Here is a 23,268-nt window from a genome sequence, read left to right as displayed (position 1 = left end):
CATCAGATGAAGGATTACTTTTTTGTCAGCGTGCACTTGGGTGAATGTGACATGCTTTGTGAGTGCAAAGTCACTGACATCAGTTAAACCCAAGGGCGTGCGTTGAAAATGCCAAGTTTCCTGGCAATTTGAAGAATAATTGGGAGAAATTTGTGCTAAAAAGCCACCAGCCAAGATTCAGATCTTTTTTCCATCACAGCGTTCTGAAATGTGAAAAGAAACTACAAACTTGTTACTCTGTTTATTTTAAGACCCCTTAACTGGAAAATTGTCTGTGTGAGGACGATCTGCAGACAAAGACAAAAAAAAGATCCAATCTATCATACCATCTCGAGTCGGTGTCAGAAAGTAACACCCATCCGCCGCCTCCTCCTCTTCAGCGGTGGCATAAATAGCTGCTGAGATGGCTGATTGATAATTATCCTTATCTCAAAATGTCTCCTGTTACGAGGAAACAAATAAGGGGGGGGGAGAGGGGAGTGGGGGAGCTGGCAGGCAGAGGTCAATGGGAGGACTTCTACATTTCATCCGGCACACGTTGAGAGATGGAGGTGCCACAGAGTGACAGTCTCCGACCCCTAGGTGAGATCTGAAAGGGATGATAAAGGCAACTGACGGAGAGAAAATTGGCAGATAATTACAAAGGCTAGAGGGGCACATTTTGTCTCCCCCTGTCCCTTTCTCTCTGTCATATAACACACTCACACACACACACACACACACACACACACACACACACACACACACACACACACACACACATACACAAACACACATATAATGCAACAACAGTGACAAGTCAGTGGGAACATGGAGCCACATCCACAGGTTGGAGCTTAGTTTCCCTCAACTCCTGCTCGACTGTAACACTGGCGTGTTGTTTCTTGTTTCAGGAGACCTGGAATTCTTATTTAATGATCTCTCAGAGGAAATATCAGTCATTAAAAGCAGACATTCTGTATATCTCTATGCTGGAGACGGTGACAAATTGGCTCTCTTTACATGGAGACTTTCAGCAGCTTGAAATTCCATCAAGGACAATGGAGCATGTTTCTGGAGTCTCTTCATCTCTTTCTTTCTTTTTTTTGTTCAGCAAATGCCATCTAAAGATCAGGGAACATGAACTTATTATTTACTGAAGTAATGGAGTCAGACGGTAGTGGCATTGTCAAACAGACAGGTGCTACCTGACAAAACTCTTAACTTAGTGCAGCAGCAGCAGAGAGCATCTTAAACCAGCTCTTTATGCCTGAGCCTCTGTTTGGACGGGATGATTCAACAGCTCTGCATTCACATTTTGTCTGACGGTTAGAGATGTGGAGCGTGTTTCACTTCATGCAGGAGACCTCAGTTCACCTTTCATCACAGACCAGCGGGACATGTTTCAGTTTTCAAAGACGATATAAAGAGAGAAGTATCCATGTGTGACTTTTCTCTTCGGTGTTTTTGACATTTTGCCCCCTTTTAGTTTTCTCTATGGACAGAGGAGAGGATTTCTGCAGGTTAAACTAGATAGCCATGGTGATATCGAAGCAAGATGTCAATCAAAATAACTCACATATGTCTCAAAGGGGACTGAGAAAGACGTAAGCCTACTCTCAGAGGTCCTCATTTATAGACATGCAAATGCAAAATTCTGCAAAGAAGATTGGAGTTGACAGAGCAAAAAGCTGCCCTTTTCTGTATTGTTATAAAATGCATAACTGTATTAAATCATAAACAGATGTAAATTAGAAGGATGGTGCAGAGCATGTACAGAGAGAATAGATGTGCCTCAGTATTGACCATGCAACTGTTGGATTTTTTGCTTTTACAAGTGACGGTGATGTATTCCTAATTAACTCTTCTTTTTTGTTACAAAGATTTTCCATTATCTTCTCTACACAGTGAGCCAAGTCTTAAAAATGTCAAGAATAGATTGCATGAATATATTTTGTTTATGTTTGAGTGAGAAAAAGAAAGCCAACAAAAGTTTCAGTCATAAGTAATACTTAAATCATAAATCATAAGAAAAGGTATCACATCCTGGATAATACACAAATGTACAGTCAGCCAACTCTAAACTGAACCATTTATATCAACAGCTGACTCTGATCAGCTGGGCTCTAATTTCGTAGACCAGGCGCAAGCGCAGGTGCACCTGCCCTGCACCGGCCTTCGCCGTGCGGACAGGGCGTGACCGGCGTACTTTGCAAGTTTCCTGCAGTGCCAAGAGAGGCGTAGTCAAGGCACAGAGGAGCGCAGAGCTGGGCTGAGCTGTTCTCCATCTTTTTAGATCACGTTAAAAATAAAGACTAAAACAGAGCAATATGGAAAACCACGGGTAAATCCTGAGTGACATACATTTATTTTGTCTCTTTTTTCTTCATCTTTTCTCTCCCTCTTTTCTTTGAAATGAGAGAACCAGATATACTCAGTATCAGATGTTAAGGCTGTTTATTGTTTAAATGTAAGATGTGTATCAAACTTCCAGCTGCCGTCAGGTTAACTTTCCATTATAACAAACGGCTTTAATCCGACATCAGATGTGACGGGGAAAATTAATATAGATATAAATGTGTATGCTGGTTCAGACCGTTACATTAAATAGCTATTGCTGTGATTGTTTATTGCATTAAAATGTGCCTGACACTCTGGAAACCTGCCTCTGAGGCTTTGATGACATGTGCGCACATGTGCGCCTGTCACCAAATTACAGCTGCGGATGGTGCGCTCTGCTTTGCTCCGAGAATAGACCAGGTTGGAGCTGGCGAGCTTTCAGCGCACTTTTTTGGCATAGTCACTGCGCCAACATGAATCTGCTGACACCTCCCCCTGGTGCGCCGTCAACTCCCCATGGCGCACAGTCACACCCATCTCTGCGCAGACGGTCTACCAAATTGTCAAATTGGCAGCACACAGTGTTGCGCCGCACGAAATTAGCACTGCGCAGGGTGCGCCAGGCTTGCGCCCCCTGCGCTGCGCCACGAAATTAGAGCCCTATGGCTCACTTACATGAAGCTGGCAACTGAGACCAAAGACTTATCCAAAACCTTTTGCATAGGAAAGGATAGGATAGGATAGGATAGAATAGGATAGGATAGGATAGGATAGGATCTCCTAACCTATGCTATGCCATGCTATGCTATGCTATGCTATGTGTCCAAGAAACCACCGTCAACTGTGTTACCTGATGAAAAAAGGTCTATAATTCAGCAATGGTTTGCTCCAAAGTCACATGACTTAAATCAACTGAAGTCATATTTTTTTGGGTGGGAACCATGAAGAAAGTGTTGCATATTTTAACTCCTCCTTATCAATATTTCATCAGAATAATCGTCTGTACATGGTGCGCTTTAATTGTTCATCAACTGTGTTACCAACATTTTCTGCTGTTCGTACTATAGATGCTAAAAAAAACTGTGAAGAAAATGCACAGAAATATGAGGTAATTGAGGTTGAGTGGTGCCATGTTCAAGGTCTGCAGTTAGCACAAGGGCAAAAAAAGGAGAAATTGTCAACCGTGTTATATGTGATTTTTATGCCATAATTCTTTTAAATTTTGTCTACACTTTAGTATAAATGATGAGGGACATTTCTAGGGAGCATAGTCTGACATAGAAATATTAAATAACTTTAAATTTAATATAATATAGGTTTCTTTTGAAAAAATACTCTCAACTCTTGTGCATGAAACAAAATTATGCTCCAAAAATTTTTTGTTACTTAAATATTTAAAAATTCATTCGAGCTTAAGCTTGCTAACTAATGGAGCAAAGCGTTAGTTCAGACAGGTATGGAGTCAATCTGCTTGGCCAAGCTCTTGCTCATTTGCTCATGGGGATGGCCTTACGGGCAGACTCATGTCAGCTGATCTATTTGGTGCGTTATTTATACTGCTCCAGTCTACCTAGCTGTGTCTGGCTGCTCATCTGCAAGCTGCTCATAACCCACCTCCTCCCCAGCTCCTCCTTTTGTGTTCTGACTTACCAATATCAATGTTGTCATTAATGCTTGCTCTGTTCTGTGGGTTCTTGCTGACCGCTCTCCCTCCCTCATGCTCCTCCAAGTCAGCACTTGGAAAGGCAGGGAGGAGTGCTCTCCCTGCCTCAGGCTTTCCCACAGGCACAGGGAAGGGGAGGGAGGTCCCAGAACAGAGCCACACCGCCAAAGTTCACTTTGTTAAGTAATGCGTTTGTAACTCCATTAATCATCATTTACCCAAGACAATGTAATTGTCATGTTATTTAATGCAAGCAGTTGTAATTAATCTTGATGTTTTATTGTTATGCAAGTCATTTTAATTCCAACTGGTTATGCTTTAACTGAATTAATTATAACACATTTTTGACAAAGTGACACTGGCTGAAATGAATTAAGTACATTCCAGGTGTATCATTTGCAATCAAATATAATATTAAACAAAAAAAGCATATTTTTTCACTTTTTGTATACCTAAAATGTACCCCTAATTATAGAATCACTCTACTGACAATTTATGTCTTCCTCTCATATCAGCTTTGTATAATTATTTGCAGCATAATGCTAATTAAAGACCTAAGTACTAAGATCTGTTAATTAGCATTAATTAGAAGTTCCTGCAAATAGCACATCACTACTACAACTTACATCATCTCTTTTGTCTCGGTCCATCTCTCTGTACTTCTGTTCAAGGGTATCTCTCCTTACTACTACAACTTTCTAAAAGCCGCTAAATGCTCTTGTCATGGTGGATTAGAATGAGATAAGATTCCTTTCCTGTTTTGATTTGGGGTCTTTGTAAATGTTAACTAGTCTTTGTGATATTAATAAGAGACACTAAACATTAATCTACCTTTAATCTCTGTTTACACAGTCTTCATTAGTCTTCTTCTTATGTGGTCTCATTCTGTTGTTGTAAGCCAGAGTGAAGCCTTTTTACAGCTAAATATGTCACAGCTGAGGCAAAAAAAAAAAAACAGAACAAACAGAAGTTTAATCAGGAAAAGCCAAAATTAAACAAAATCCACAGTAAAGAAAAAAACGCACCAAAAAGACTACAGGGATTCAGTAAACTGTGAACCAATGAAGGAAACTCAGACTAAAACAGACAGATGGTAATCTAACACAGGTATGACACAGGACACAGGTGAAACTAATCTGGGTGTAAACAAAAATGAAGGGAAACAAACACTCTGTCATTCAACTGCAATTTGATCAACACAGCTTCTGTGAACTGGTTTAAAAACGCAAGAATGACCACAATTTTCTAGAGTCAAGAAAAGAAAAGAAAAAAAAAAGGATTAATCTAATCTCGTATCATGCCTAACTTTGGTGGATTATACGTTGTTGGGTTTAATCTGCAGACGCTCTAGTTTAAAACAAAACAGCTCTGGTTGCTTACATCATGACACCATAAGCTGCTTATTATCTCCCCGTCATGCTGTCATGTATTCGACGCTGACCTCCGTGCACCCACACACACCGACCATTACATCGTCAATCTCAACTCCCCACCCCACCTGAACACACCTGTCAGGGATCTACTCAAGCACTTTAAAGCTGAATATGTTTCCTTAAGGGGGTTAATTCCAAACCCACAGAGGGACATTTTCCACCTGTACTGACTTCCTACCTGTTCATTTTCTTCACACTCTCATTTATAATTTCTCTTTATATGCCGTGCCCCCCCCCACCTCCCTCCTGCCATGAGCCGCCTCTGTCGACCATTAATCATGTCATGCGTCTCTCACTGGACAAACCCCAGGGAGTGCTGAGGGGATCAGAGGACTGAACTGCACGTGAACTGGAAAAAAAGCACCACAGCAGCTGAACCAAATCATGTCTTAAGAAAATCAAGTGTGTGTGCATGTGTGTGTGTGTAGTTGTGAAAGAGGGAGAAAGATAAGCCCGCTGTGCCGTGCTCTACTGCTGGCTCACTGGCAATTCTGTCCAAAAGGATGTGCTTACCTTTTAGTAATGTTATTCCTTCTGAAGTGTAGTCTTAATCCCAAACATTATTTTTCTTTATTCACAGCCACCCTTGCTGATTCAACCTGACAGAGGTAAGGTGGGCGCAGATGTATCACATGCTGTTTCAGAAGTGACGGTTTTCTGCATGTAGTCTCACCCAAAATGTGAGAGAAATCACAGAAGACATTGTTCTTTTTTGAACCGACTGGCATGTAGCTGGGAGAAACAGAAGTGTGTGATGTGTGGGGGCACAGGCTGTAAATCTTAAATGACTCAAAGCTGAGTCGTCTCACTGGACTGCGGGGAGTTGGATTTATTGGTTTCCACACATGAGGTTATTGTTTTGTCTCCCTGTGCAGTGGTTTTTGTGGACAAAAGAAAAAAAGGAATTCTTCACTTGTTGACTGTATCGGCTTTAGAAAGACGCAGACGGAAACAGTTCAACTTTTTGGAGCATTTTTGTAAACGTCAGATCACTCAGATTTTGGATGATGTCAATCTTGATTGAAGGTGTGAACTTCAAGCAGGTGGAGGACAGTAAGATAAAAACATCATGACATATCATAAATCTACTCATAAATCTGCACATCATTAGCAACAAATATGATGAGCCATTCACACCTTTCAGGGTGAAGAAAATCCTGAAGTCTGTTAAATAAAACAACATGACAGTGTCTAACCAATGTATCCAGTCTTTTTTTTCCTTTTTGACAAGGCTGACTCAAAAGGGGAATTGGCTTTGGTGGTGTTATGAAGTTGTAGTCACAAACGTCAATAAACAGGATTTATGTATTGGTTTTGTCAAGCTGCAACCTCTGGTGTTGAAAATAAAACTATGTGGAAGAGCTAGGGGAAAAAAAAAAGGAGTTCCTGAAGTGTTCACTTGAAACTGGCTCCAAAAGCCTACAAAACCACATTAAGCCCCATGTTAAAACCCCACTCAAACATCTTTACAAAAGCTAATTTCTGTGTGATATTTGTTTTTTTTTTCACAATACTTCACAACACTACTATATTTGTTGATGAAAAAAAAAATAGAAATATAGGATGAATGTGCAACACCCCTTTTGACTCATGCAGTATTTCACTGGATTAGCAAAGTAAGGAGAAATGGAAAGATAAACAAGGGGTCTTGAACTCTCCATCATCCTTTGTGCTTCAAACCAAAATAAAAACCACTTCTGCCGTGGACTCTACTGAACTCAGGTGTATCTGAAGAATGATAAATGCAATAAATTGTAAGTTAAATCTGAAAGGGAGCTGCAGCTCCACCTGCCAGATCACTTCTGCACATGCCTCTGCTGCAGCACAATATAACAGCTGTATGAGATGGTACTCTGGCTTCACATCTCACAATCAGGGGGACAAAAAGCTGTCAAAATATCTTATTATAAATGGGTCACATTACTGAGACTTAGTACTTTTTAAATGTTATCAACAGCAGTGTTCACTTTAAAGTGGCAAACATGTATCTTATGTGTAACTAGCACAAACTATATACAGAGTGGACAGCGTGGCTCCACCATTTATCATTGCACAGTTCTGAAGCCAAAATTCCCCTGTCACAGCCGCAGTCATTGGTAGCAGTTGTGCAGCCAGAGTCTGCGCAGTAAAGACCGTGAGGGATTCTGGGAGAATCTGAGTGGAGCTGGGTGACAAAAATATATATATATTTTTTCTATCCCGAGTCTAAAAACTTCTTGACCCTACCTGCTGACATATTTTACAATCTCCGAAAAAAATACACAAGAACAGCAGCTGTCAATCATCGTTAAACATGACGTAAAAGCCTCGTTTTAAACCCCTTATGATGAATGAAAACAAAACTTTTCAGAAAAAAAGAGGACTTGAATAAAAGACAGCCAAATCATATCTTCAAAGCACCACAACAATCGGACGTGAGAAAAATTTATACGAGGTGTACTAATTTTTTAAAGTTTGACCAAAGCCCATCTGGAATGACTGGTGAGCTGGATTTTTGACTTATACTGCAGCCAGCCACCAGGGGGAGCAGTTTTTGTGGCAGCATCACTCTAAGCCAGTGTTACCCAACCCTGGTCCTGGAGGACCCCTGCCCTGCATGTTTTAGATGTTACCCGACTCCAACACACCTGATTCAAATGATCAGCTCGTTATCAAGATCTGCTCGAGCCTGATAATGAGCCATTCATTTGAATCAGGTGTGCTGGAGTGGGGTAACATCTAAAACACGCAGGGCAGGGGTCCTCCAGGACCAGGGTTGGGTAACACTGCTCTAAGCCGAGCTAGATGACGTCCTTTTTTTTTACAGTCTATGGTAACAAGATGTTAATGATAAAGAAGCAGCTGTAACACTGTCCAAATATTTGATTTCAAATCATAAATCCAACGTCTGATCAGACAAATATCCAAACCTAGTTCAGGATTCTTAAAGATGCTATGAGGAGGGTTTGTTTTAATTGGACTGCCTCGCCACCTTCTGGCCTGGTGTCATTCACACTGTTGTGAAGATGTGACATTGAACCAGTCATGTGTTTGTTTTGAAACAAATTTTATTTGTTCAAGACATTTTTTTTTTTTTTTACTGGATACAACGTGACGAGGTAAGGTATTTATCAGTACAGTTATGTCGCGCTGCTGTTTGAAACGTGAGTACAAACAAATGCAAGTTTGGACCATGCTGTATGTTAGCCTGGTGCTAACATACCTGTAGGCTAACGTGACCACAAAAAAAACTTTGTCAGTTTGTACAGTAATTTAGTAGCCGTTCATATGTATCCCAGTTTGAACAGACCACTGCAGAATAACTGCAGCATGTGGGTTGGAATGAACATTACCACAAACAGCTTAGCCTCTGTTCTAGCCTTTAGCTTGGGCTGTATCACTTGCCTGTTAAGCTTTCTTCAGCCCGTCTGTCCTTTTTCTGTCTGACAGTTAGGCTCCTGTGTCCACCATCACTACAGAATTAATCACAGAAATCATTTTCAGCAGAGAAAAACACAGATGTCTCTTCTCTCTACTAAACTTCATCAGCCTGTGTGGTGTTGTCATAGAGACCTAGACGTGCCGTAAATCAAACTGGTCTTGCTCGACCCGTTTAGGAAACTACACAGTAGCATTTCGAAATAACCTGTATTTGCGCTGATAATGCCATTTTAATGTGTGGATTGTGATCGGGCACATAACTGGAGGGGAAACTTTTTCAGGATCACTCAGAAACTCCTCACAGCCCCTTTAACCCCTTAATGCCTGTTGTTGCAAATTTGTGACATACCCTGTCAGGTCTTGAGGTGGCTGAAATGACCTTTGTATCTCTTTATTACCACTTAATTCATATTCTGACACATACCAAAGATTGTATCAGATCCACTATGTCACAATATATTGGTCAGGGGATGAACTTCTCATGTCTATATAAATAATATAACTTAGTTATAACTATTGTGTGTATGATACTCAAATTTACAATTTTCGCTTAGTTTAACATCTGTAGGAATGCAAAAACACATAAAAACAATCTGTTTTTATATTGTTAATTAATTCAGGCAGTAAGGGGTTAAGCAGTCAATCAGATCTGAAGGAGCACCAGCTGACCCTGACCACTGGGCTTCATCCCACCCTGCTGTGGCAGCATTGCATACATACAGTGTGGCTCAGACTAAACACAGAAAGCATCCTAAATATAACAAAAGTTTAATAATGTGACGTCAAAATGATACATTATGGAACAAAGACAATCCAAAAAAACCACATACAAACATACAAATACTTTTTTAAATTGTCACAAACAATTAAAACAAGGGGAGAACACAGTCGTTGAAATGATGAAGCTAAATATATTTGTATTTTTCTTATACATAGGAGGATCCCTCACATTACTTTTTATTTACCTATGAGTAGAACTGTGATCATGTTTTGATTCAGGCGTCTCAAGGTGACAGTTTGTAGAGTAATGATACATACAGACTTTCTCCTTCTCTACTCATCCAACTCTCAGGAGGACAGTGAGTCAGCTTTTCCCCTCAAATACCTTAGTCGTCAGTTCATTTGCATGAACAATCTCTCACTCTGCTTAGCATCCTCTAAAAAATGGAAACTGTGAATCACTTTTCTTATTTGAATTGCTTTGTTCAGTGTAAAGATTTGAAATCACTGTCCATGCATTCTGCTCACTCTTTAAAGCTGAATAATCCTATCACCATTCTATTGCTCTTCAGTGAATACGAGAACAAGAAAACCAACCAATGTGAACAATATACCTATGACTGACTCTTTCTCTGACTGTCACCAGTGTTATCATCTTTTCTGTGAAAGGTTCAAACTTTAACTTTCGGTAAAAGAGCAAACTAGGCCTCGCCAACAATGTCTCAGGATTTACAGCTCAGCAGCTACCAATTTTAAACACAGCCATCACGCCATGATTGTTTCTATGGCTTTTGCAGTCTTTTAATAGGCTTTTAAGAGGAAGTAATGTAGTGTGAATCAGGGCTGAGCTGACAGGTAGTCCCAGTCACCCGCGAGGGGAGCTCTACTGCTGAAAGCCACCGATTCAGAGAGAGTGACAACAGGGTGTTGAGCGTAATTTAAAGAATCATTCATTCATTCATGTTCTGCATGACGATGAAATGGCTTTGGTTCAGTTTGATTGCTTCATTTCACTGCCAATAAATACTTTTCTGAATCAAGAAGAGCATGCTCTTCTCGTGCTTAGTCAATTTTTCATCATTCTCCCACTGATTCCTGAATTAATGACACGAGACACGACATACCTGATCCATAATTCAGCGCTATAAGACAATGATTTGACACTGATCTGTTGCAAGGATCAATAGTTCTGTTTCCAGAGAATCCAGATGAGGTGGGCTCCCTCCATTATGCGAAAACCCAAGACTGGGGAAGACAGCCCTAATTGTCCAAACAACACACACCACATTCCTCATGTGATGCAGCATTGACATCGAACATATTGGATTCCATGCTGAGGCAATCAAGCCGGGACTGCAGCAGCGATGGGGCCAACTCCAAGACGCAACCAGGAGCCAGGATAATTAACATTTATTGATACATGACTGCTGTAAGCCTGTTTGCCCAGTGAATTAAACCAGCTCATTACAGGCTTAATGGTGGGTAGGGGGTCATAAATAATAGATGCCAGTCCACTCTCTGGCACTTTAGCATGCATCCACCGCTACATCCCCCCTCTCTACCACCATCTCCTTCCACCACTTCTGACATCAATTTGCCCGACACAAAGTCAAGACATCCTCCCTTGGAACCAAATCTGACATCACCACTTCAATCCAATCAAGTGCTCTCCTGTGGGCCCGGTCAGAGGTTTTAATGATGGTCGTTGGGGGATAAAGGTTAGCCTGGGTTGAAATCAGAAATATGCACATGTGCAGACTCATTTAGAGTCAAGTGAGAATGTAATTATTAGTAGCATAAATATTTATGTTGCAAGCTGATGCAGGTTTTCTCCTGCTCCTGGGAGGGATTAATGATAAAAACACAGATGTCAAGACCGAGAGAAAAATTCTTTGCTGGTGTCAACACCACAAAGGGTGTTTGCTCGCTCTGTTGTACCCCCCCTCCTTTCCACTCTCCACCCCACCTCACCTCTGCTCGCAGAAATGAAACACAAGAAAACCAATACATTTTGGTGGAGCGTTACAGCAAGGCATCCTGACAAACAGATGATGCTTTTTGTTGTGCCTCTTATCTTCTGTGCCTCTCCCTGTCCCTTCCAATTGTTCTCCACACTGACAACATAACTTCACACTCCCCCCCCCAAAGCCTCCCTCCTGTAGCCCCACATGAAACACCGCCTTATCAAGCTTTAACCCCAAACTCAGAGTGTTTTTCGGCTGCCTCTCTGCCATGTAAAATCCACTCAATTCAAAAGCTCATGAACATTCATGCAGGATACAAGGCTATAAGTTTTGAAAGGAGCTAGTCATGACTGGATGAGTGTTTTATTTTTCTATTCATGCATACCACTGCCAGCTTCTGCCTCATCTTTTCTTGCATTTGTCTGGACTTATTTCAAAATGTTACCAGCTTTCTTTGGCTCACCAGGACCATGAAAAGATGTACATTTGGAAGAAAACGTTACGCAACCTTTTGATGCGATGTGGGGCAAATAAATTGGATGCACACATGGACGTTTTAAAAATCTTCAAAGAAGAAAACTTTGGCCGATCAGAGCAACTTCAGCAAGACTTTTTGCAATTTCAACTGCTCTGTGTGTTAGTTGGAACTGATGTTGTAACAAACATCAGGACATTTCTGTTGCAATATGAAGAATAATGGGTGAATTCACAGTAAGCACAGTTTGTCTAACTTTCTGTGGAGCTTGGCTTTCTTTTTTTAAGATTTAAATCAGGTCTTTTATCTGCTTCTCTTCTTCTATGACAGCCAAACTTTCAAAAATAAACTCTAGTTGGAATTACTCATATTTTCCCCTTTGGTGTTCAAAAACTAAATGTTAAGCCCTTTTCCACCAAGTGGTTCGGTTTGGTTCATCTCAGCACAGCACGCATTTTACGGCGTTTACACTAACTGATCCTGGGACAGATTGCCAAATAACCAAGACGAGCCCTACCACTTTTTGCCAGCTTAAACCGATCCAATCCTGGATGGTGGAGCTACAACACTGCATATCGCTGATTGGTCAAAAGAATCGTCAGTTACCATGCAACAGCGGCTGCATTTCTCCTGGCGGCACACAGTCTTCTCTGAGACAAAGCTTGATTGCACTCTGTATCAAAGAGCCCCATGGAAATCACAAAGAGGACAAAATGCTGGATGTCCTCCATCGTTACTCTTTGTTTACTGTCGCGGTTTTCTTCTTTGTTGGATTAATTAGCGGGTGACACTGTGTCGCACTGCTATGGCGTCACACTATTGTTTAACAACTGTGGCTTTCGGCATCTGGCTTACACGCTGCCTACCACAAGGGGGCACAGTTTGCTGTGTAAACGCAAACAAGATCAGGCTAAAACTTACCAAAGCATGCCAAACCGTCCTGAACCGAACTGGTCTGCTTGGTGGAAGCGCGGCTTAAGGCTCTGATTGCTTCCAGACCAGCCAGACCAAGTTAGCTTGGCTAGTGGTACCCTGGAATCGGAATAAGGTTGAGAATAAATTGGTATCATAATGTGATGTTCATTAAAAGTCCATCCCTCTCAAAACAAAAGTTTCGTCCAGGTCTCTGCTCCTTGTTACTGGTGGTCATTATGATGCTATAAGTTTTTAATCCAGATACTCTATGACAGAAATATGACTCAGATCGAATTGTTAGCAACAGTTAGAGCCACTCAGTGTATGTATTAGTAAGCACTTCCATTTCCACTCAGCAGGAAATTAGAGCACAATATCGATGTAATCAGTGCTGATATGTTGCAGTACTGACTTATTTACGAGCCAATGCATGTGCAGAAGTAATCAGGCTGGAGGAGCTGCAGGATGTCGGGATCCCCTCTGCTAAAGCACACATTCACCCCACCTTTAAAACAGAAGGGATCCCATCAGAAGTTGGTACCATCCACAGCTGAACAGATTATGGGTTTAGTTTGAGGTTTCTTTTTTAGAAAAGTTCTACAAAATTTGTGTCAGAGTTACGTTTCCTCTCATTCTCCCGCCTCCACTTTGTTCATCTGGTGAAGAATGATGCAAGAGCAAGAGAGTCGACGGCTCTGTCAGTAATCACGTTTAACAACAAATACAGTCACAGATAACTTTGATGATTAGGTCAACATTACAACCTGTTGCAGCCAGTCACCAGGTGGAGCTATTATGTCCTAGCTTTACTTTCCAGTTGAGGTTACACCATCTATCATGTAATACAGTTTATGGCTTTATCTACGGCTAAATCTATGGGGAAAGTTGAGTTACTCATATTAGTGATGTTGTTTTCTTTCATCATTCCTCCTCTGCTGTGCTTATCTGCTAAGAGACGCTACAGGAGCATTCTTTTTTTTACCCTATAGATTGATTGTAACCTGATACACCAGACGGACAATTTCATATATACCCCACAGAAATATTTCACTAGTCCATCTGGGTAGCAGCTCTTCGGATTTGTTTTCAGACCTTCAAAATAACTCAGCAGCTGGTGATTGGACGACCATTCTGATTGACACACTCACTACAAACCAATCCACATCAAGCCATGGTATGACGTAGCTTATGTGCGCCGCTGCTGAGAAACAATAGACGAACAACTACAGGAACACGAGAAACAGCTGTGATGATGGCGTTAGACGACTGCTGCTGTTTTTATAAAGTCAACTTAAGAATCAAAGGAACGCTGACAAGTACGAAAGTCTGCCCGTCACTTCCGCAGCTTCCACCTCTTTTCCTGGAGAGGTGGATCTGCAGGATTTCAGGAACTGAATCAGGCAGGTCCATCTGCTCTGCAAGGTTAGATTTATTGACCAGTTGTCTAAAACTAAATATCTGTGGAAAATTAACACTGGGACATCAATCAACATGATAAGAGCTAACGATCATGATGGAAACTATATTGGAGAGGAAGATATTTGATGACTATTTTAGCATTCTAGTTTGACCCTGTTACATCTTTAAGATAAACAGAAGGATTTACTACCTATTCTGCAACCAGTCAGCAGGGGGTGCTTTACATGTTTTGGCTTCAGTCAGTGAATATTTCTAGGGGCAGTGTGGAGGTGCTAAAATGAACAAGTTTTGAATGTGCTCTTATTTTGGATTAATATGACTCTAAGCTTTGATAAATCTGGAGTCAATGAACTACAGCTCAGATTCGACTAGATTCAACAGGATCCAAGAGTTCCTCAGAGTTATCAAGTGTTGTGTTTTATGGCATCTGAAGTTGCATTCTGCATGATTTAGCATAGCATAGAAATTCAGATGTAGTTGACAATGCATGCAAAGCTAGCTGTGCATCTTTATCATTGGCCACTGCATTTTATGATATGTTTCTTGTGTGTGTTCCAGTCTGATCCTTTAGCCACCCCGACATTATTAATTGGGATTTTCTTGGCTTTAACATTTAATGTCTGTGATTCTATAATGTAATACACTAATTCATTTAGTTCAGGAAATGTCAATGATTGAGAGCAGGGGACTGAAGCATAAAGTAATCTTATTCTCCTGCAGCAAGCTGAATAAATGTTGATTGAATTTTCCTGCAAATACAATTTATTCTTGGTACACAACCAATTCACGACTTCATAGAAGGGAGCTAAGTCCAAGCTCTGGGCTCACAGTCTTGCACTCTGCATAGCTATCATTAACCCCTGAATCAATCAATCAGCAAAACAATCAAACTGTTTGAGCTGTTTGAGCAACTCTACTGCGTTATGTAACAATAAAACTTCACTGACTTCGCTCAAAGAAATAACTGTAGTTATGAAAACAGCTCAGTTTCTAAGAGACCATTGACCTGTGTGTGCAATTAAAAAAAAAGAAAACAAATTTTATAGAGTGTGTGTGTGTGTGTGTGTGTGTGTGTGTGTGTGTGTGTGTGTGGGTGTGTGTGTGTGTGTGTGTGTGTGTGTGTGTGTGTGTGTGTGTGTGTGTGTGTGTGTGTGTGTGTATGTGGGGGGGCAATCGTCTGTCAGTTCTTTCATCTTTGACAGGTTTCACATGAAATGTACTGATGGAGATTTTACCAAGACGGCATTACAAAATCTTTTCTCAATAATCTTCGACAGCTCCATTTATACTTGAGAGCATGACATTTCTCAGATGCAAACAGGCCAGGTGTTTTGGTAAAACACAAACAAACAGGATCTTCCCCCCAGATATTGAATGACTGACTCTACAGATTTGTAGGATTTTTTTTTGAGCCGTTTCACCCAGAGGAGTCATATTTTACATCAGCAGACAAGAGCTCCGTGTCAGCACCTAAATGCGGTCATTGTCTGAACAAATGGCTTTTAAATTGCCACTAAAGCAGGTTGAGACTTCAGCTCAAGGACCTTAACTACCTTAATATACAAGTTACACATTAGATAGTATTATAAAAAAGATTGGAGGCAAGAACCCACCAATACCCATTACTTTGTTTTGCCTTCTACGCTTCAAAGGAGCAAAGGTCAGGGGATGAGATTTCAACACTGAGACCATGTCTCATGGCCACAGACAGCATTCAGTACTTCACTTGTAAGACTCTCATTGTCCTCATTATGTCACTTCTGACAATGCGATGCTTTAGCTGGTTTGTTTGTTCTGGTTTGTAGGAGGACTCCTCCAGTGTCACCCATGAGGGTCTATCAGTATCAAAGTGAAACGTCAGAAACCTGACACACATCACAAGGCTCCCTCTAACATTGCCAAGGCTGTGCTGGGAGTACACTGAAGTCTATGTGAAGGAGGCTTCTGTGGATCCTCATCTGTCGATCAGAGGGATCTAAAAGCCCTCTGTAACATATGCAGTCGCATTTTGAATGTAAGCATAGAAATGCCAGGGTATAAACAGTTGTAAGGTGACAGTTTATTGTTTTCCAGGAAAAATATAAAAGAAAGAAAAATAGAGGAGCGCATTTTATTTACTGCGCTAACATTTCACAAGAATTCTCCTCAAACTTTTTTGTACATTTAACCCAAAACTTTTGACAAAAATACATGCAATGAATATTAATGTTGAAACCAGGGCTTTTTATTCTTTGCAAACATAGCTTCCCCAAACTTTATTCTCGTATATCACATAAAAAAAGGGTTTCCATGCTTTTAAGTTGACTGCATTCTTTGCAACAATACATCACTGTTAGCTTTGATCAACATTTGAACTCTATCTTTCGGTGGCCTGTAGGTGTCAGACAGTTTGCAAAAGCAACAACTCAAATTCAAATAGAACAACACAAATGCAAAAATGCAATGAAAGTTAAAAGAGGATAGTTATCACAACGAACACAGAAAAGTTGTGAAAGTAAGTAAAACACTGTTTTTTCTTTTTAAATTCAACTTTGATAAAAATAGCTTTACAGGGGTCTCTCCTTACAATATCCTTGGTGTCATTCATTTATTGGTAAGCTAGCTTTATGAATCAGTCATGTAAGCACTAAAGCTTTGTTTATCATAGCTCAACTTATCCTGTCATGTTGTCGCGTTATGGCTATTGCAAATCGTCTGAAATCTATCGGCTAACTTACTCAATAAGTTGTACTGCAACTACATTTGCGCAAACTAAAGCTAGATAAGATAGCAGGAAAAAAATCAAAACATTCACCTAAACCTTGCACTAAACAGAAAACAAGCTAAACCTCTAACATAGCTTAGCTAGCTAGCGGCCAAAATATAATTAAAAAATAGAATTAAAAAAAAAAAAAAAACATCCAACATCAGTCTGGTTCTCCTTCAGGTTTCTGCCTCTTAAAAGGGAGTTTTCCATTTGAACTTAAAGAATCCTGTAAAGTGCCTTGCTCATGGGGTTTTTGGATGAATAAAACTGTAAGATCTAATTTTTTTTTTTTTTTTGCTTAATTTTCTGGTCTGTTCGTCACTACAGTTTTGTGTAAACAAAGATGAGAAACAAGCATGTAGACATTCTGGAGCTCATGCTAACACATATATACCGCACTTCATATTCATATTTTATCAAGCCATATTCCTCAATTGTGTCCTCCTCAGTGAAATGGGCTTTTGTCCTTCTTGAGGAGAGTATTCCCACCAGCAGAAGAAGATTCCTTTCTTCTTCTTCTTCTTTTTTTTTATTTTTATTTTTTTTAAATTAGAAAAGAAAAAAAACTCATATAAGGTTTAGGACAGTTTGGTTCTGAGCCAAGAGTGCACAGGCACATGAATTGAGAATATGGGGAAGAAAGACTCATTAGACAACATCTCCTTTTCCCATGTCTCTTTAGATCTGTGCTGATGGTCTGTCAGCTGCTGAACTCATAAATGTTCTTTGTTTTTTGTTATGAGGGGTTTATGCTCTGCATCCTTACGTCAACATCCATCTCTGTGTAATTGGTGACAGACTGTCTCTCCTGAAACAGTTGGATCATGTCCTGCATTGACATTTCAAGTCAGCTGAGAAAGAGATGGGTTTTTGTTTTTCCTTACATATCACACTGATGCACAGGCATCACAGTCATCTAATGTGCCCTGTCGACCACAATTTCAGGGCCTATTTACTGATGTCTTTCCCATAGATCTACATGCAGATGTCATCTTAGCCGGTTGAGTGTTCTTTGAGATTTAAGCTCCTGCCATCTGTGCCCCAACAATGAACCCTCTTTCAGAGTCACAGAGATCTTTTCCACTTGCCATCTTAATAAGATATCAGAATCAACTTGGTCTTTTCAGCATTCTTATGCATACCACAGAGGATCTGAGGAGTCAACATCAGGGCCTCATGGGCTTATACCAGAGTGTATTTGACTCGCCTGGAATCTCTCTGACAGAGGAAATCCATAATCTTCATGAACACATCTAATTTAATTCTCCACAACCGCAAACCCTTTCTTCTGCCTGTGAGTGGATGTGATGGAGACTGAGTGGGCGAGCCTGTACGGTGAGGTAAGGTGTACTGTATATAACCTAAGTCGAGGGCCTTCCATAGGGTATATTTTTTAGTCTGGAAGGTCAACAAAAAGAAGGATGGTCATGTAATGATGGTATGCATAAAGATTGGCTCAATTTCCATCTACTGTCACTATATTGATTTCTTAGAGAGAACATAATGAGACAAACATTACAGCAGCCGAAAAATAAAAGAAATAGAAATAGAAAAAAAGATTGCCACCCTGATAATCTGATTGGCCACCCTGATATTCCAAGACCTTGATTGAGTATTTGCTTTATTAGAGGCAGAACTTACATATACTAAGCAGATTTAACCCATTGCTACTCTTTGGAATTACTTTTTAATGTCATACATTTTATAGAGTATAAGAATATAAATAAACCTCATAGATTTTGGGAATGATTTTAAAGTCTCTAATTGTTACCAAGCCTGGCCACCCCTACATAGGTCAGTGATGCAAATGCAAATTAGATAACCCAGTCAAAAATAAAACTTATACTAAATATTGATTGATAGAAATGTGTGCAGGCCTTTTGATGAACATACTGAGGGCAACACCCCAAATGATTTCCATGAAGAGAAACCATCTGCAAATTCAGTGGAACATGCCAAGCTCCTAAACTATTCAACAATGGCAACACTCTGGGGAAAAAAAAGATAAACTAACTGTGTACACTCAACACACTGCAAAATCAAAAACACACAAACTCTGAAAATAGCTGCAAAAGAAAAATGCTGCAAATCCAGACATCACGATTTATGTGCTCCAGGCCTGTGGGGGCGCTCAGTGGAGCAGTTTATTATTAATGGGAGACAGTGAAATTATTATCCAACCACATAACTATATTCATTGCCGGAGCAGAGTGCCTTGGAGGACTGTGCCCACAATGTCTGCTGTGCAAAAACACAACTTTATACACATGTGAGATTCCACACAGCTTTATTCTAAAAATGGTTTCTATTAGCCCAAAGGCTATGCTTCAATTATGCTTGTTAGCCACTGTTTTCATGTGCTCTGCCTTCAGCCCGAGATTGTCATAGGCCATGTTACTTGATAGAGACACCCCTGTTACAAAGCATAACTGGATGTTAATTGATTTTTTTAAGCATGGAGTGCTCTTATAAGTAAGACTCGGCATTCTTCATGCGTCTCTGTTCAATTATTCAGGCTTTACCCTTCAATTTTTTAACTGTCTGTATATTTATAATTCAAATGTTAAATTTTCTTTTAAATGGCTTTAAATAGACAGACTTATATAAGGTCAATGTCAAGGCTGACAGTTCACAACCAAACTGAACACAATTGCTTGCAATGTTACCTCAGGAACAAGTCATAGTTTGCATGTTTGTGCAACTTTAAAGATCCTGTTTAAAGACAAAGAAGAGCAGCTGGTACAAAGACTGTTTTTTATTTTACAACTGTGCTGAGTGGACACAATAGTTCTTCTCTGAAGCCAACACAATCTGAGTTAAGGTTAGAACCATTCTGGCCCTGTAAATGGATCTTTATACGTATCTAAAGTATCTGTGCTCAGCCACAAGAAGCATGGAGGAACCAAGTGGCCCCTTATTGGCTTCGACTTTTACAATTCTTAACTCTGACAGGCCGAGATGACTTTTGGAACTTGTGTTAAAGTGGTATCACCCCTATGTAGGGGACAATTTAGCCATTCCAAGCTCTGTGGGAACCATCACTGCTGGGTGTCTGTATTATCGCCTATGGGTGCAAGCTTGACTAATGCTTCCTCGCTTTTTTTCTCTCTGACAGTTTTTCCTTTTTTTGTGACCTGCAAATGGATGTTTTCCCTGTCATCTCATCCTACCATCTGCCCCACTTATCGGCTTCACTGTCTACACAGGAGAATTTTTTTCTTATGCCAGGCCCTCATTCACATCCAAGACACCCTGCTCCTTCCAAATTCATTTTCAACTGGCATCAGAAGTAAGCATCCAATAGTTACTTACATAAATACTTACTTGAAATTAATGGTGCTTGAATAGGCAATAATTGAAATGATATTTCATTTGCAGTATCAGTTTATTTCTCAATGGTCTGCTTAGAGTAGTTCTCCCATAAGAGCACTAAAGGTAAAGTCTGACATAAAACAAAAAGGCATTTACAGCACAAAGGCACTACAACACTTAAATATGCAGCCATTCTGCATTAGTTATTTATGTTCAATGGCAGCTGCCAAACCCAAGGAAGCAGTGTGACATTGGCTGTGCAGTGAAAGAAGAGGTGTGAAGGTCAGAGTGCTGCCTTCAGTCCTTACATGGCTCTCTTTTCTCCTCCCATAATAGGAGTCAAGGTAGGTGGAACTCTCATTAACTAATGAACAGTCACGAGCGCTCAGATAAGTGCGCTAACTGCTGATGGTCAATGTTGCTGATCTGGGAAATGAAGCAGAGTCTGTGCTGGCTCCTGGCTGTGTCTAAATGTGCACACTCCTGATAGCAATCAGTGTATGAAGACAGAATGACGTACTGAACCGAACATATACAGGGCGCAGAGTGGATGGCTGACCTCTCTCCCACGCTGGCAGTTGTGCACTTGATAACAGTCAGTGTTGACATTTTCATCACTTCACCACCACTACAAACTCTCCCCAAGCAAAAACATATTATTTCTTTATTTATCCTAAATCCTCCATGTCTTTGCATTTACAGAAGTTTCTGCATACAGATTAAGAATTAGCTGATAACATGCATTGAGGTGAGGTATAATTCGTGTGTGAAATATATCTGAAGGATTAAAACTCTGTTGATGTTTTATAAATACATTTGAGCTGCATGTTCAAATATCTTCCCTAAATAAATCGAATAAATCCCTTCTTACGTTTTATCATAAATGCAACGTAAATTGAAACAACCCTCCTTTGTCACATACGATAACACAATGAATTCCAGGTTTTTCCTCTAACCAAAGGCCCTGTGTCTGGTTGGTTATATTCCTTGGCATTTTGAACACTGTCGCTGGAGCATTTTTAAAAAGTATTTGTTTGTTTGTCTGTATGTTTGATTTTTTGTTTGTTTGTTTTTTGATATTCTATGCACGTAGCACTGTTTTATACTGACTGAGGGGCTTTTGCAGTTTCATTGTACTTTGTTGCAATGATGATAAAGTTCTATTCTACTCTATTCTATTCTATTCTATTCTATTCTATTCTGTTTCATTTGTTCATTTGATTTTTGTTTCATTTTGTTTTTCTTTTGATTTGTGATTTTTCATTATTTATTAATCCAAATAATGGCTGCACAGTGGAGCAACAGTTAGTGATGCAAGGTCACTGGTTCGATTCCCAGCTTGGCTGGTGGGTCTTTCTGTGTGGAGTTTGCATGTTTTCCCTGTCTATACGTGGGTTATCTCCAGGTCCTTCGGCTTCCTCCCACAGTCCAAAAACGTGCTCATCAGGTTAATTGATCACTCTAAATTGTCCGTAGGTGTGTGTGTGTGCGTGAATGGTTGACTGTCTGTGTCAGCCTTGTGACTGACTGGCAACCAGTCCAGGGTGTACCCCGCCTCTCGCCCTTTAACAGCTGGGATAGGCTCCAGCCACCCACGACCCTGCACAGGATAAGCGGTTCAGAAAATGAACCAATGAATGTATTAATCCAAATAGGGCAGTATGCGGGAGGCTACTTATCAACTATCATTTGCTGGTCGGTGGTCACTTTGACCCTTTTGTTGAAAACACATTCCTCATAGAAGTTTTCCGTCATTTGACTTTGCTATCAGAGAGCTATTTTTGCACTGTTTGTGGATACAACAAATACCTGTTTCTTTGCCCATTCGATCTCGATCTGCAGACTTCAAAAGAGGCAACAAAATCAACCAAACTAAAAATGACTGATTTTTACAACAACGGCAGCACCATTTACTGAGAACACAAAAAGAACCCTCTGTGAACCAGAGTACAGGGAGGAAGAATAAAACTCAACACACCAAAGGAGAGTGTAGAGAAATTTCTGTGCCAACTGTGGAAAATCCCCAGTTACCTGGTGATATGTGTAAACTGTGTACTCAGACATCTACTGCTGCCATGAGTGGAACTTGTTAAAAAAAAAAGTATTTCAGGACCAAAGAATAAGCAGCTCATAGCTGCAGTCTGCATCATTCACCATCCAGAGTTTCTTGCCTGACTCAACACCACCATTATGCCAACTTTTCTTCAAAATTCTCAAGTTTAATTGGACAATCGAAAGAGTTGAATGGAAATTTGTATTCATAATAAATTTTCACAAGGCATTGTAACATTTATTTTATGCAACACCCCATGGTCCACACCATGTGTATACCTTATCAAAAGACCCTGTGTTGACTAGTAAAGGGGAAGAGTGAGCTATAACAAATAAAATAGCAAACTGTGCAGCCATTACTTTATCAGACAGATAATGGTCAGAACTTGTTGCCTAAAGTTAATTCAACTTATATGCACCAAAACCCAAATTTAGAATATATCCATGTGTTGAGCAAAAGTCAAGTTGGCAGTATGGTAGTATGAGGTAAGGCTTACGTCGGTAACACACCAGACGTGTCTTCGATCTGGTTTTGACACAGTTTTATGACTGTGTTTGGCTGTTTCAGGTAGTTTCTCTGCACAACTTCCTGTCCCGCTCGATCTGCCCTGTGGTGAAGTGACGCATCACTGCTCTGGCATCTGGCAAAAATAGGACGGTTGCATATCTGCTGGGACCATGAGGCAACCTCCAGTTTAAAAATATGAGGCACTGGGGGAGTGCTAAAAACTTCAGTTCGTCAAAGGGTCTGCTTGAGGCTGGCTCTGGAAGTGCTAGAAACCACATTCACACCGAGCCAAAAGAAAGTTGTTTTCACAGCGGAAATAAAC

The sequence above is a fragment of the Halichoeres trimaculatus genome, unplaced genomic scaffold (genome assembly GCF_033239565.1).
Source record: "Halichoeres trimaculatus isolate MK-OKI-2021-1 unplaced genomic scaffold, fHalTri1.1 fHalTri1_scaffold_11, whole genome shotgun sequence".
NCBI classification, from domain to species: domain Eukaryota; kingdom Metazoa; phylum Chordata; class Actinopteri; order Labriformes; family Labridae; genus Halichoeres; species Halichoeres trimaculatus.
The sequence above is the reverse complement of the archived record's forward strand: the minus strand, read 5'-3'. Positions refer to the sequence as shown.